Source organism: Micromys minutus (assembly GCF_963924665.1).
Source record: "Micromys minutus genome assembly, chromosome: 16".
NCBI lineage: Eukaryota > Metazoa > Chordata > Mammalia > Rodentia > Muridae > Micromys > Micromys minutus.
This window is the reverse complement of record NC_137985.1, coordinates 3,982,062-3,998,663: the sequence shown is the minus strand read 5'-3', so window position 1 is coordinate 3,998,663 and position 16,602 is coordinate 3,982,062.

The following is a 16,602-nucleotide window of genomic DNA, read 5'->3' as shown; positions in this document are numbered from 1 at the left end:
ATCGGCTTCATACCTGTTGAGAACAAATGAAACCCTCCCCCTTGTTAATAACAATAGTGCTAATCTGCAGTTTTCAGAGAACATATACAGAACTCAGGGGCCCAGACAGGTGACTCAGAATCCTGAGGGAAAACACAAACAGAGGCCCGAGCACTATTCAAAACGAGGTCTGGTCCCCGCCACAATGCAAGGTCCTTCCATTGCACCATTCCTTGCTGGATTGAGCATGCCCTCCAGTGTCTAGCAGCTGTAGAGCAGCCTTCAGAATTTACAGTTAAAAAAAATTAGAATATATAAAATTAAGGATAGATGCACATGAGGGGAGATATGCTCCCCCTTTTTTGTTTTAGACAAATACATCTTTATGGTGCGGTGAGCACATTCAATGATTGCTTGTCCTTGAGAATTATAAGGAATTCCAGTCTTATAAATTATAGCATAATATGAACAAAATTGTTTAAAACTTTTACTGGAATAGGCAGGACCATATTTTTTTTAATCTTTTTGGGAGCATTGATATATGCAAAAGCTTGTAAGCAGTGATTTTTGACATCTTTTAATATTTTCTACTATGTGCATATATATATATATATATATATATATATATATATATATATATATATATATAATTCTTGAATGAGTATCAATTAAAACATACACAAATTATAAATTCCCAAAAGAAGGGACATGTGTGAGATCCATTTGCCAAATATCATTGGGATTCAGTCCCCTAGGAATGACTCCTAAATTAGGGGCAGAAATGAACTCTGCACACATGGGACATGTTTCTAGAACTTGTCCTTTTATAATTTTACAATGAAATCTTAAGGATCCTGCATTCAAATGAAATTCAGTATGCACCTGCATAGCCTTATCCACATTAAATTCTTTTATTGCCAATGCATAAGGGCAAGTGTATACATGTGCAAGACGATTCCCTCTCCATAGTGGTCTTGGAAGGGCAGTATGGGCTCTAATGTGCCCTACAAATATGGAAAACTTCTTTGGCAAATCATGGGATCAGAATTACTCTTAAGAACACAATTGTCCAGAGGCTATACACATTTAGTTGCTTCTCAAGTTAACGTGATTACAACTAGACAGCCTGAAAAGGTGTTAATATTTAAATACATATTTTAATTCTCTAAAACCAGAAATATAAGGAATATGTATATGTCATAATGGGTTAGGTACAAGTCCTTGAGGGTTAACAACATCATGTAGTATAAGAAACTGAGGACATTCAGAACAAATCTTTACAATTTGACATGCACATTCTGTAGAAATTTCAAATTTTTGTCTCAGGCCATTACTATTTTGGTAGCTGAAGAGTAAAAGGTTGTCAAAGGACACTGATTCCTTGCCCTAGGGATTTCCTCTGTCGCTCCCAGGAAATCCCACTTTCTTGAGATTTGAGTTCCCAAAATACCACAGAAGGTCCGGATGACCTCTGTGGAATATTCCAACGCCCTAGGTTTGCCTGGGGGTGTACTGATAAAAAAAAAGTATGATTCTTCCCCTTATGAATTTCCTCATTCCCCCTGTGCCCCCCTCCTTTGTGATTTTTGCCTTTATAAGCCTGTTACAAGTTCAGGCCAGGGTCGAACTCCTCTACCCCTGCGTGGTGTATGAGTCTCGACCCCAGCATGCTGGCCTGAGATCTCACTCTTTCGCTTTCAATAAACTTCCTCATGTGATTGCAGCAAGTCTGGTCTCGGTGCCTCGCTGGGTGCGCGCCTCTCCTGAGATTTGAGTGAGGGTCTCCCTTCGGAGGTCTTTCATTTGGGGGCTCGTCCGAGATTTGCACGACCATCCAGGGGCCCTAGACCTACTTGAAGGTAAGGATTTTCTTTCCTTTCTTTTCTTGTTGTCCTGTTGTGACTCTGTGTTTGTGGATTGTCCAGATTGTGATTCTGTGTTTGTGATTTGTTCAGAGGTCTGGTGCGATAGCAGTTCGGTATTCGCAAACGCTCTAACCAAGTCTGCTCTTCCAAGGGAGGAGTAGAGTGGATAGGGATAGACGTGTCCAGGGTCCACCATTTGCTCGCCCTGGGAGACGTCCCAGGAGGACAGGGGGAGAACCAGGGATGCCTGGTGGACCCCCACGGAAAAAGTCGGGAGATCAGTTTTTCTCCTTGACGATCTGTGTCAGAGGGCCAATTCTGGGCCATCTGGCTCTTTTCGGGATTTTGGGTCGACTTGAGGTCGGCGACTGACTTTGTCTCTCTGTTTTGTAGTATCTGTCAGTGTTTTATGTGTGTGTGTCAGAACTAGAAATGGGCCAGACTGTGACGACCCCACTAACACTGACTTTGAACCATTGGACGGACGTTAAGGCAAGGGCCCATAATCTTTCTGTTGAAGTCAGGAAAGGACCGTGGCAAACTTTCTGCTCCCCGTCCCAAATGGCCGAGTTTTGGCTTAGGATGGCCTTCAGAGGGCACTTTTAATCTATCTCTTATTTCCGCTGTTAAGAGAATTGTTTTTCAGGCTTCAGGGGGACACCCTGATCAGGTTCCATACATCATCGTGTGGGAGGACCTGGTCTAAAACCCGACATCCTGGGTGAGACCCTGGACAGCGGGGGCAGAAACTGCAAAGGTGGCCGTGGCCTCGAACAAGCTGGCACCTGTGCCATCGGCCCCCACGAAGATCTATCCTGAAATTGATGATGGTTTTCTTCTCTTCGACAACCCTCCACCCCCATACCCTCAACTGGCCTCTCATGCAAGTCCCCCACAGGCGCCGACTCCCACTGACTCCCAGACGGCCTCTGAAACAGAATCAGCGGCCGGGACCCGAAGTCCCCGGGTTCGAAGCCCAGGGGGAAATGGCGCGGGGCTTGGCTCTGCTATTGTCCTACCATTACAGGCTTATGGACCCGCCCCAGCTCCGGGAGAAGTAGTCCTGCTACAGTATTGGCCGTTTTCATCAGCCGATATGTATAACTGGAAAACTAACCACCCCTCTTTTTCAGAGGACCCCTCGGGCCTGACGGGACTCCTTCAGTCCCTGATGTTTTCTCATCAGCCCACTTGGGACAACTGCCAGCAGCTTTTGCAGGTCCTCTTTACTACAGAAGAGAGGGAGAGGATCCTCCTGGAAGCTAGAAAAAATGTTCCAGGACCAGATGGGACCCCCAACAATCTCCCTAATCTTATAGATGCAGCTTTTCCCTTGATCCGCCCTGACTAGGATTACAACTCTGCAGAAGGTAAGGAGCATCTCAAGGTCTACCGCCGGGCTCTAGTGGCAGGTCTCAAGGGAGCCACAAGGCGACCCACGAATTTGGCTAAGGTAAGAGAGGTTCTTCAGGGACCTGTTGAGCCGCCGTCTGTGTTTCTTGACAGGGGTTATACCTTGACCCAACCTCTGAGGGTCAGCAGGCAGAGGTGGCTATGGCCTTTATACAGCAGTCAGCATCAGATATTAAGAAAAAGTTACAATGGCTAGAGGGGTTCCAAAATTATACCTTGCAGGATTTGGTGAAGGAATCAGAGAAAGTGTTTCATAAGGAGGAGACTGAGGAAGAGAAGCGAGAAAGAGAGAAGCAGAAGGCAGAGAAAAGAGAGGACCGGAGGGTAGTATACAAAAAAGGAATTTGTAGGATTTTGGCCACAGTAGTGAAGGGCCAGGGAGTTAGGAATCAAGTCTGGCACTAGGAGGGAGCCTCTTGGCAAAGGTCAATGTGCTTACTATAAATAAGAAGGCCACTGAGACAAAAAATTGCCCCAACAAGAAAAAAAGGGGACACCAGCAACAGAAGCCCCGGACATGTGGCTCCAAAGTTTTATATATTTATGGACTACCCGAAGATCTGTGGATCTTGGAGTGGGCCGGGTATCCCACTTATTCATTGTAAAGCGAGACTGTCACTGCACCCTGTTGGGGAGAGACCTCCTGACTAAGATAGGGCACAGATTCACTTCCACTCTGATGGAACACAGGTTAGAGGTCCAGAAGGGGAGCCTGTGCAGGTTCTAACCATTCAGCTGGAGGACAAGTACCAACTCTAAACAGCCTGCCTCAGATCAGACGGACTGGTGGCTGCAGGCATATCCACAGGCCTGGGCGGAGACTGCAGGAATGAGAGAGGCTAAGAACCAGCCCCTGCCCATATGGAGCTGAAAGTCCAGGCTAGTGGTGCGTTAGTACCCCATATCAAAGAGGCATGAGACTGGATCAAGACACTCATCATTCGGTTACTCCAACAACTTCGTATGTGTCCATCATCCTGAGGTATGCCTCTCCTACAGGTACGGAAACATGGAACCAACGACTGCTGGACAGCTCAAGATCTCTGGGAGGTAAACCAATTGGTGGCAGAACTCCACCTCACAGTACTTAACCCCTATAACCTGTTGAGCTCATTGCCCTATCCAGGACCTGGTGTACAGCACTGGACTTGAAGAAAATGCATCAGTGGACTCATCTAGAGGTAGACAAACTTGTAAAGACTGTCTTAAGGTCAAATTCTTTTGTGCCAGATTTGACTAGATAACTGTGTGCCATGTTAGAAAGCAAATGTATGTAGAAGGCTGGGAGGAGAGAAGATAGACCTGAGGTTTACTGAAAAGTGGATTTTACAGAACTGAGCCAAGAAGATATAGATATATAAGTATCTATTAGTCTTTATAGATACATTTTATGGGTGGGTAAAAGCCTCCCCACAAAGAGAGAAATGGCAGCAGCGGTCATAGCTAAGAAGATTCCAGAAGAGATCTTCCCTAGGTTTGGCACCCCTAAGGTAATTGGATCAGACAATGGGCCATCTGTGTTGCCCAGGTAAGTTAGATATTAGCTTGTTTACTGGGGACTAATTGGAAATAACATTGTGCTTACAGAACCCAGAGCTCAGAACAGGTAGAAAGAATGAATAGAACTCTAAAAGAGACCCTTACTAAATTAGCTATTGAGACCGGCGGTAAAGACTGGGTGACCCTCCTCCTCTTTGCGCTTCTTAGAGTCCGAAACACGCCGGAGCGTTTCGGCCTTACCCCTTATGAACTCCTACATGGGGGACCGCCCCCCTTAATGGAGTCATGCGGGATATTGGATCCTGGCACTAACTCCCCCTCCTCCTCTGCTCTATTTGCCCACTTAAAGGCCTTAGAAGTTATTAAAACACAGATATGGGGTCGAATCAAAGAAGCCTACACTCCAGGAACCACCGCGGTGCCCCACGAGTTCCAGGTCAGAGACTCAGTCCTGGTCAGATGACATCGCGCTGGCATGCTTGAGCCCCGGTGGAAGGGACACTACCTGGTGCTGTTGACTACCCCCTCGGCAGTCAAGGACAACGAGATTGCTGCTTGGGTACAGTGGCAGCTGCTGACAATTCTCTTAAGCTGCACCTTCGTCGTAGCCCCAACCTTGGGTAATAACCCCCATGCCCCTCAAAAATTAACCTGGGAAGTGCTTAATGAAGCGGGGGACATCATGTGGTCAACTACCCCTTGGACTTGGTGGCCTGATCTTGCACCCGATGTCTGTAAGTTAGCAGCCGGCTCTATGGCCTAGGATCTTTCCAGTTATACCAATTTAGAAAAGCCACCCCCAGAAGAACAGTGTGTACCTCATGGCATAGGGAGCACACTGGGGTGTTCAGGACAGTTTTACCGAGCCATCCTTCAGGCAGCAGACTTCTATGTCTGTCCCAAACAGGGACACACCAGGGAAATGAAGAGAGGGGCCTCAGACTATTTTTGTAGTAAATGGGGATGTGAGACCATGGGAAAAGCCTACTGTAACCCTTCCACCACTTGGGTTCTAATTATAGTTAAAAAGGGTCGTAGGCCAGGGGACCCAGAGAAAGGGGAAAGAGATCCATCCAAATACCTGGCTTATAGGACTGGGTGTGCCTCTGAAAGCTCCGGTAGCCCTCAGGGACCGTGCAAAGACAGTTATTGTAACCCTCTAAATATCAGCTTCACCCCATATGGAAAACAAGATCGTCAGTGGGGATGGAGAGTCTATACTGGCAGAGGGGACCCTAGATTCATTTTTTGTTATTAAGATAAAGATAGAGAGTCCACCCACATGACCCGTAGGCCCCAATTCGGTGCTTGATAACCCTGCACCCAGGCCTGAGAGTCCTCCTTGTCTCACTCTGTCACCAAAGGAGGACTCGTATCCCCTTTTGACCACACCCTCTTATCTCCCTATAAGAACTGAGGACCGCCTGTTCAATCTGCTTGATAGTGCATTTGTTGTTTTAAATTGCCGCTACTTTGACCTTAGCTGTCTTGTTAGGACTTGGAGTGGCAGCAGGAATTGGAACAGGGGCAGCTGCCCTCATCCAACAACCTTACTACTATAATAAACTCAGAGCATCTATGGACGCGAACCTGGGAGCATTAGAACAGTCCATAACCAAACTAGAAGTGTCATTGACTTCATTATCAGAGGTAGTGCTACAGAACAGAAGGGGATTAGATCTGCTTTTTCTAAAGAAAGGAGGGCTCTGTGCTGCCCTAAAAGAAGAATGTTGCTTTTACGTAGATCATTCTGGTGTCATAAGAGATTCTATGGCAAAGCTTAGAGAAAGACTAGAAAACAGAAAAAAAGAAAGAGAAACATACCAAGGATGGTATGAAAATTGGTTTAACCAGTCACTCTGGTTCTCTAGGCTAGTCTCTGCTTTGGTCAGGCCTTTACTCATTTTAATGCTAATCCTAACCTTTGGGCCATGCATCCTCAATAGACTGGTGACTTTTATAAAAGAAAGGGTGAGTGCTGTACAGGTAATGGTCCTAAGACAACAATACCAGATATTACAAGAAGCTGAGGGATCGCTCTAAGATTAGAGCTTTTTACAAAAAGAAAAACGGGGGAATGAAGAGTAAAAGGTTGTCAAAGGACACTGATTCCTTGCCCTAGGGATTTCCTCTGCCGCTCCCAGGAAATTCCACTTTCTTGAGATTTGAATTCCCAAAATACTACAGAAGGTCCAGATGACCTCTGTGGAATGTTCCAAAGCCCTAGGTGTGCCTGGGGGTGTACTGATTAATAAAATGTATGATTCTTCCCCTTATGAATTTCCTCATTCCTCCTGTCTTCCCCCTCCTTTGTGATTTTTGCCTTTATAAGCCTGTTACAAGTTCAGGCCGGGGTCAAACTCCTCTACCCCTGCATGGTGTATGAGTCTCGACCCCAGCATGCTGGCCTGAGATCTCACTCTTTCACTTTCAATAAACTTCCTCATGCGATTGCAGCAAGTCTGGTCTCGGTGCCTCGCTGGGTGCACGCCTCTGCTGAGATTTGAGTGAGGGTCTCCCTTCGGAGGTCTTTCAAGCTATAAAAGATATTATAATCTGCCTGGTATACAAATCTGCTGTGGCATTCATTGCCTTTTCTATGTGATCCAGGCAATCCAGTATCTCTTAAATATCCTTTGAAATATGGGATAATACACTCTCTTAAATTAAGTTGTATTTGCATAAACAATTGCAAAACTCAAGAATTAGCAATATCTAAAAACAGAACAAATTTAAGCAATTATAAACTATTAATTAATTATATATTGGTGCAGGCCTTTAGCTATATATATATATATATATATATATATATATATATATATATATATATATATGCTATCAGTATATAAATTCAGAGTTTAACTGATATTTTTTTAACATCTAAAAACAGTGGCTACCAGTATATAAATTTTATAATCTATGCTGCAGCAGGCAAATTCAAGATAATGAACTTGTGTGATTTAATTGTATATACTGCTTTTCCATAGATGAACCATCTATAAATACAGCAATTGCATTATCAATGGGCTGCATGCATAAATTTACAGGAAATAAAAAAGCATGCATAGAGGAAGGAACCTTAAGAACTTGTCTTTCAGATAATGATTTATCAATTTTGAATTTTGCCTGAAAAAGCCAAACATCAGTATCTAGCCATAACCAATTTAATTGCTGCTCAGAATAAGGAAAAAATATTTCATCAGGTTAAAACATTATCCTTAAAAAAAAAAAAAAAAAAAAAAAAAAAAAACCTATCATACAATTCTGCATAAACATAGCAAAGAATGTTAAAACTGTATTTAAAAAGGAAATAAGATGAATTCACATTAATGGTTCCTTTTGCCAAAAGAACAAATACATATAGCCAACAGTTGATCAAATATAATATCTGCTGTTAACTAATTGTTTCCTCTATATTCACTGCAGAGACTCTCAGTTCAATGCAGAGGATTTGCATCTCTTAAGAACAGCAGAAAGAGGTTTGAGACATTCTATGGTGAGCTTAAGGCGAGGTTTTTGCCAGCTAACATCTGATGATTTTTGAAAATCACATTAAACAAGTAAATTAACTTTATGAATCTCCTATGCCACAGTCTGACTAGGGAGTGGTTAGCTAACAAAGCATTTACAACAGTAAACACTGAGGATTTTAAGTTTCAGCTTCCTGCCATCCAGGCAGCAGCAAAATAACAACAGACCATCAGCCATTCCCTGAGGCAAAGATATTCAGTGATACCCATTGTTTCAAGGGCTCTTTAAAACCTCAGACAAGCCAAAAGCAACCCCTTTGCAATCACGAGGATGCAACAAAATGGTATAAAAACAATCTTTTAAATCTACAGATAATTTTTGAAGCTGTAAACCAGGCCATAACCATAACTCTCTCCTAAGTTTCCTACTTTCATGCCACAAAGTGGCTGCAAGTTCATATATATTTATGCATCTTTTAATACCTCATTACTTTAAGTTGTATCCTTTAAGTCTGTTTTCTAGAAGAAGAATTATTCAAATATTGTCCCAAGTTTGGGGTATCCACAGAAATCCCTTTCCTTATATATAGAAAACATGTGGCTCATGCCACTAGTTGCACTTTAGGATGACTCTGTCCAAGTTACTAGTTTTAAACAAACTTTTGTTGCCAAAGTTACAAAATTTTAAACATACCCAATGCTTATAAGCCAATAATCTAAGACCAAGTCATTCAGAGCACATTTATTCCAATTAAAACTAGTTAAGCAAACATGAACTGACCACACATCTTATATATTTAAACCATATAAAATTCTCATTTTCTCTATCAGTAAATTCAAGAAATGAGCACCTTGTCACTTGCAGAGCTCAATAAACACAGTCAGAGATTTTTCTAGGAAAAACAATCATCTGCTTTAAGCTGAGACACAGCCAGCACCCTTTACCAGTGGCCTGGGAAGACATCTAACTCCCATTGGGTCTCCAGTTGAGCTGACTTAAGGGGTAGAGTCTGAAGCCTCCTTTCTTTTTTTTCTTTTTCTTTTTCTTCTTTTTTACCTTCTATTGTTTCCCTTTTAGACACAAGTTAAGAATAAGTCAAGAGGTAAGCAACCATTTTATTTTTGAACATGAAGCACGAGCAACATTCAGACACAGAAACATGGACACAAATTGACACCCATGGACAGCTTGGCACCAAGGGACAACAATACAGAGAGACAAGGACTCGATTTGTCAACAAGACCCTGATATCCTTCCTTAGGAACCCAGAACCAGAACTGGACATTTCTCCAGTGGGATCCGAAGAGTCAGGAATTCTCCTGTTCCCCTGTTCCTGCTGGAAGAACTCTGAAACAGTTTACAATAATTTTCCTCCTCTCCTCCCATACTGTCCAAGACAAAAGAAAGGCATGCTTTTCCGAGATCTATTTTCTCTCTCTTCCAAATAAACTACCTCTAATCTGTTTACAAAGACTTAGAAACACTAATGGGAAATATCCTTTTTCTATTAGCTCTTTAAGTTTCTTGCTTAAGCACAAACACCACACCTACCAGCAGTGGATTTGATTTCTAAGAATGTGGCCATGGTGAGAGGAGCAGTCAATTCTTCTTTCCTTAATCCTTGTCACAAGTCTATTCTTACTAACTATCAATAAGATTTACTTAGGCTGCCCAAGTGAATTCTACTGCAGTCTTCTACCTTGATTCTAGTTCCCCTACTGTTTAAGCAAATTCAGCAACTGATCTAACAACCATAAAATAGAACTAGTGGTTTCCATCTCCAATCCACCCCACTATCCTTACTTATTTTGCTGGCTATTTCCATGGGGCAAACCCTACGGGTCGTTTCTTCCTTCCCATATCTTGGTGGAATCTCCATTTTCGGGTGGAATTGTGGACCTCCATTTGTGGTTCCTGTACCAATAACAGCTACTTCAAACCAGGCGAAGGCCTAAGTGTTTGAAAGAAACACACAAGTTTATTATTCGTGTTACCAGAAAGTTTACTTCATATTGAACTGCCCACATAGACAGTGGTCCCAGTATTATACCCTCAGGTAATTACAGGGGAGGTATGTAAATTCCCTAGCTGCTGGGTGTAAGAGTCACCCCCTGGGGTGGAAGTCTGTAATTATCTTTTAGCAACTGGGAACAGGAAGGCCAGGTGTGGAGTGTGACTGGACGAAATTGCATAACAAAGGGGGGTGTGTATCTCTCCCAGGGTCAAGGCATGCAAGCAGGCAGTGAAGCTAATCTCAAGCAGATGCTGAGAGTTGGGATGATTTTTCCAATATTTATACAAACAATGAACTTTTGAAATATCCAATAGACATTTCTCAGACTATGCTAGAGTGAATTATTTTATTTGTTCAATCTATGAAAACAGTATTAGTGAAATGGAACATTTTATATTCTCCAACAAAGCAGAATGGTTAGCACAGCACAACCTGACATGGTTCTGAGTGAAGAAGGCTACAACTGGTATAATGTTGTTTACCTTGTGGCCCATACCTACTATGAACTCATTCTTCAACATTTCTCAGGAAATGGTAAAAAAGAAGAAGGAGTAAAAGAAAGAGAAGCAGGAAGAGGAAAAAGAGGAGGAGGATGACAAGGAGAAGAATTTAAAAAGAGAATATTCCAAAACTGTAAACAGGTAAAAAATACTGTTCATTATGTTTAGATTTATAAATGTCATATTTCAAATGATTCCTGAGAAACTCATAATCATTTGTTAGAGATTATTCTCTGTGTGAAAAGATTTCTACATTACAAAAAAAAAAAAAAAAAAAAAAAGAAAAACAAAAAAAAAACAGAAGAACATAAGCAACAGACCCCATGTAATTTGGTATCAGAACACAGTTCTCCCATCACAGCAAGCCTAACACAAATGAAAATCAAAATTATAACCAAGAAAAAAAATCTCACTTTATTCTGATAATAAAGTCCTTTAAAGAGGATATAAAAAAAAAAAAAAACTCCATTTAAAATCACAAGAAAACACAAGCAAACTGGTAGTAGCCTTTAAAGAGAAATCAAATCCCTTAAAGAAATACAGGTATATTCATTCAAGTACTTAAAGGAATTGAATAAAACTTTCTAAGATCTATATAGCAAAATAGATGCAAAGAAATCACAAGTTGGGGGAAACTTGTAGATTATCCACTAAAGTGATCAGGAGGTACAGATGCTATCATCACATGATACAGAAGAGCAAAAAAGACTCTCAGGTGTAAGACATAACACAGAAGTTACTGACAAGTCAATCAAAGAAAATATAATGTTTGAAAAGCTCCTAAACCAAAACATCCAGTAAATTCAGGACACAATGAAAAAATCAATGCTAAGAATAATAGACCTAGAAGAGGGTGAAGGTTACCAGTTCAAAAGGTCAGAAAACATCTTAAACATATCATAGTAGAAAACTTCCTTAGCTCTATAGAAAGAAAGGACCATAGATGTGCATGATGCCCACAAAACACCAATAAATTGGATTAGAGTAGAAAATCATCCAATCACATATTAATCAAAAGAGAAGATGCATAGAAGAAAAAAGGAATATTAAAAGGTTCATGAAAAATGGTCAAGTCATATACAAAGGCTGATCTGTGAGAATTACATCAGACTGCTCACCAGAGATGACAGAAATCAGAAAGAACCAAAAGTTCTCAATCAAAGAATATCAAACGACTAGAAACGTCTAAGGAAATGCTCAACATCCTTAGCCATCAGGGAAATGCAGATCAAAACAACCCTGAGATTCCACCTCACACTAGTCAGAATGGCCAATGTCCAAAACTCAGATGACAACAGATGCTGGCAAGGATGTGGAGAAAGAGGAACACTTCTCCACTGTTGGTGAGGTTGTAAACTGATACAACCACTCTTGATATCAGTCTGGCGATTCCTCAGAAAATTGTACATAGTACTACCTGAAGACCCAGTTATTCCACTTCTGGGCATTTACCCTAGAGACCCAAAGACACTCCAACATAGTACAAACATACATGCACCACAATGATCATTTCAGTTCTATTTATAATAACCAGAAACTGGAAAGAACCCAGATGTCCTTCAGTAGATGAATGGATACAAGAATTGTGGTACATTTACACAATGGAGAACTACTCAGCTATCAGACACAATGGCTTAACAAAATTCTTAAGAAAATGGATGCATCTAGAGAATATTTTCCTGAGTGAGATAACCCAGTCACAAAAGAACAGACATAATATGCAGTCACTGATATTGGGATACTAACCACAGAAAGATCTGAACACCCCAGAAACAACTCACAGACTGTATGAAGTTTAAGGAAAAAAAGAATATATTTTAATTAATTCGCTCTGTATCACATCCCCCTGTTCTTTCTACAGAACCTTTCACTTTCTAACCTATCCCCTCAAATTAGTAGCCCTTTTTCCTATATTATTGTTACATATATACATATGTTTATGTATACATACCCACAAGTACTTAATTACAACCTTAAAATGTATTTGTATATTTTTATGCAAAAATGCTGAAAATTTGTACATTCATCATTTTTTAAAATAAAGTTTTTCAATAAAAATAACATCAAATAAGAAAATCTCTCACACACAAAATACTAATTTGAAAAACAAAAATAAGTGAAACTAAAAACCATTGGGTTTTAATATCTCTCAATATCAATGGACTCAATTCACAATAAAAGACACAGCCTAACCAACTGGAAACAAAAAGAATCCTGCCTTTTGCTGCATAGAAGAAACACACCCTGTTGATAAAGAAAGACAAGACTCCAGAGTAAAGTGTTGTAAAATACTTTTCCATGTAAATGATCCCAAAAACCAATTTGGAGAAGCCAAAACTTGTCAATTAACAGGGAATGATTTAGGTATATCGGGGAACCTTGATTCTGAATGCAGATCTCTGAGACCTGAACACATGAAAATAAAGAAAGGGACATTGAAGGAAAGAAACACTGCAGATCTCTCAGTACAGTCTAGGAAATGGTGGTCGTGTCTCCTGCTTGCTTTGTGCCTGCTGTACCCAATACAGAAACAGGTTCATCCCTATATATTTGTTTAGATTGCTTCCTCACTGTTTCCCAGGTTCAGATATCAACAGATAGATATCAATTCTCTATTTCTTTTCACATTACCTGGTCATACATTTCTTTATAAAGGCAAGTCATCTCACTATTTGAAAGACTGAGGGGACTTCTGAGTTCGAAAAAAGCTCCTGCATTTACATGATTTTTTCCCACTCTTATACCTTAGAGATTAGGTGGTATTTAACCATGGATTCAGAACACCCATGTCAAGAAGGAAGAAGTCTCCTGAATATATGCATCCACTAACATTGAAGTTTCACAAGATTTGTGGCCTTTCCATTCCTTACCCATCCTATTGTGTCCTATGTATCTTAAATACAGTATCATATTCCAAACTCCCAACACCCTCAGGAGTGGACCTGAGAACTCAGGATGGTAGAGAATGGAGAAGTGATAGCTAATTGGAATATAGAGCTACATTCCAATAGCCCTGATGACATTTGCTCACAAATATTTACTTAATTACTTGTATTGGAGAAATGGAGACTATGAGATTTTATATTATGAAAAAGGAACTAACTTTTCAACTGATATGTACCTTTTACCTGGAGAACTATGGTGTCAAGTCCTTGGAAGTTTTCATTGCAAAAGAATGGGATTCTGAAGGAGATATTTCATAAAAACTCATGTCTGTATACATTTAAAGAATGTCCACCATCAAGGCATGCACAATAAGAAAATGTAACCAAACTTGCATAAAATTAAACGTGGAGGAAAATAATTTTGGCCTCTGGAAAATCCTGTGTCTGTGGACTGTCTGTCTGAATATACCCAAGGAGTACATTTAATATGGAGTAGAATCTTGCCCATTCAAATAGCATAGACCTTTATGTCTGATTGAAGATGATGCACCCATGCCATGACCATGAAAAAAACACTTTCCATCCAATTAATTAGATATGAAATTAAGCACAAAGTAATGTCTATCTTATGAAGGAAAAGGTACTGAGGTTCCAAAGGGGATCTCAAGTAATTACACCTCAGAAACTAGTCAATTTGGCTCAAGCTGATTAGCATATAGATCGTGGCAGTTCCCAGTGACTTCATCAGCCGTCAATTCCCTGGACATTCTCTTGTATCCAGGAGAGCCCTAGAATCTTCTGTGATGTCAGCAGTGTTGTGATGATAGAAACTGCCTGTGGGGTATTCCTTCAGAGCCTATTGGGTTCACAAGTAGGCATGATATCCATGCTGCTCAGGCTAATTCGTAGGGAGAATAGAGGACAAGCAGAGATTACACTGAGGCAGAAAAGGCAAAACTTCTGTCATGTTCAAAAATAGGTAAAAAGAAGTGGTCCTGGGGAAAGCACAGTGAGTTCTTGGCAGGGGTTGGGGAACTTACTGGAGAAGTGGGCCTGAGCTAGTCTTTCCAGGAGTAGGGCTTATGATCTGGAGCCTTGACATTCCTAAATGGCAGACCATGAGTCAAGAATTTCTGATTAATTTTTCAAAAAGCCAGGAATTGACAGGTTAGAAGTTGCTTTGCTGAGAGACCTAAATTATCTGCTGAGTAGCATAGGATTTCAGGAAATAGCTCTGTGAGAGGAACAATGTGTTGTTCTCAGGAATACAGTGTTGAAAAGTACTCTGATCTCAACAAATTTCTGTAGATAACTTGAGTAAGAGAGGGAAATATTCCTCTGGAAATGTATCAAGGTGTCAGACACTTTATCCTTAAACATAAATGATGTGGCATGCAACACAGTCTAAGGTAAGGGTAGTAGTTTGGGGAGTCTCATCATGTACTTTAAGAAGCCTGCACATGTGTTGGCTTGTGTCAGATGCCAGGTGTTGGTATTTATTGACAATATTTTTAGTGGTGAGCACTATGAACTCCAGAACTGACCTGTATCTATCAGATAGGAGGAGACAATGCCCTCCAATTCTTCTGGCCTTGGTCAGCTTATGAGTTTCAAGGCCAGGGAGACTGCACTAGGGAGTGAGGCATGTGTTTAGTGATAGTGGTTGGAAACAGGGACATGTTGAGGAGCCCAGCTTGAAGATAGCTTTCCTGTTCTTTCTGTTATTCACTGTGTCTCTAGTGTTCCCTCTTCCTAGGGCCACTGTTTGGGACTAAGCATGGTTGCTCTTGTCTCTGTACTTTTATCTCTACAAGTTTACTTGTGTTTATATATCTACAGGGTCTGTTTGGAAGGCATTAACCAAACCTGCAACCACCAGCAACACCAAAAATAAGAAGATGATGAAGAGGTTGGAAAAGCTGAAAATTTATCTGCAGAAGATCACAAATGAGAGGGACGAACTTCGGGGAATCCTGGCTAATTACACTGACAAAGATTTGAACAACAGGTAGTCATTATGCTTGGTATTTTGAAAACTATCTTGGGCCCTCTCTGTTAACCCCAGATTTCCTCATATCACAGAAGTCTTCAACTCCAGGCTGTCCTCATGCCCAAACTCATTTCCTTTTTTTTTCTTTTTTTTTTTCCTAACTGGATTTCAAACACAGAATTGAAGGTATATAGGAGTGAGATGGAGTATCAGGGCATTTTGATTCCTCCAAAAGTAAATCAGAACCCATGGAATGAATCCCGGTCTGGGGATATTGGTAGTATTGTGTGAACTCCCACAATTCATTTTAAAAATCTAGACAATTCTTGGTGTGTGGGAGAGGCTAGATGTTGCTCTTTATGGTCAAACTCTTTCTATCTGATCTAAAATTGCTTTGGATCTAATTGGTCCTTTCAACAGCTGGAGGGGCCTGGTCTCATTTGCTCTCTCTTACTGTGTGACTGGATTGGCTGCATGTTAGCACTGCTTTCCTCAAATTTTGTTCATTATACTCTGAGATCAAGACAAATAATTGTATTTCTTTAGGATTCTGATTGTGTTTGGGTGTGCCTTCGTGTGTGTGTGTGAGTGTGTGAGTGTTTGTGTGTGTGTGTGTGTGTTCAACATAAGACCTCAAGAGTCTATAGAGAGTTATGGCCGTGTAGATTTGTTGACTCAGTTTTCACTAAATCACAATTGTGAGGCCAAGAAGCCTCACTTTGAGCAGCATGGGACCTGTGTGTCCAACTTGGATGAACCTTAGAATATCCTGCTGTAAGTTACAGGCTTTTCCCCTGTAAATACTAATTATGTCATTTGGGAAATTGACATAATCAGTAGAAACAATGATTATCAATCCTTGTCTAAAAATGGAGAAGAGTCATCACAGATTTAAGTTGGACCAAGGCATGGGGCACAGGCATTTAGAAAGTTCTTGGAGAGCTAAGCTACTCCTTCAAACACCCTCAGGAAGCTAAAGGAGATT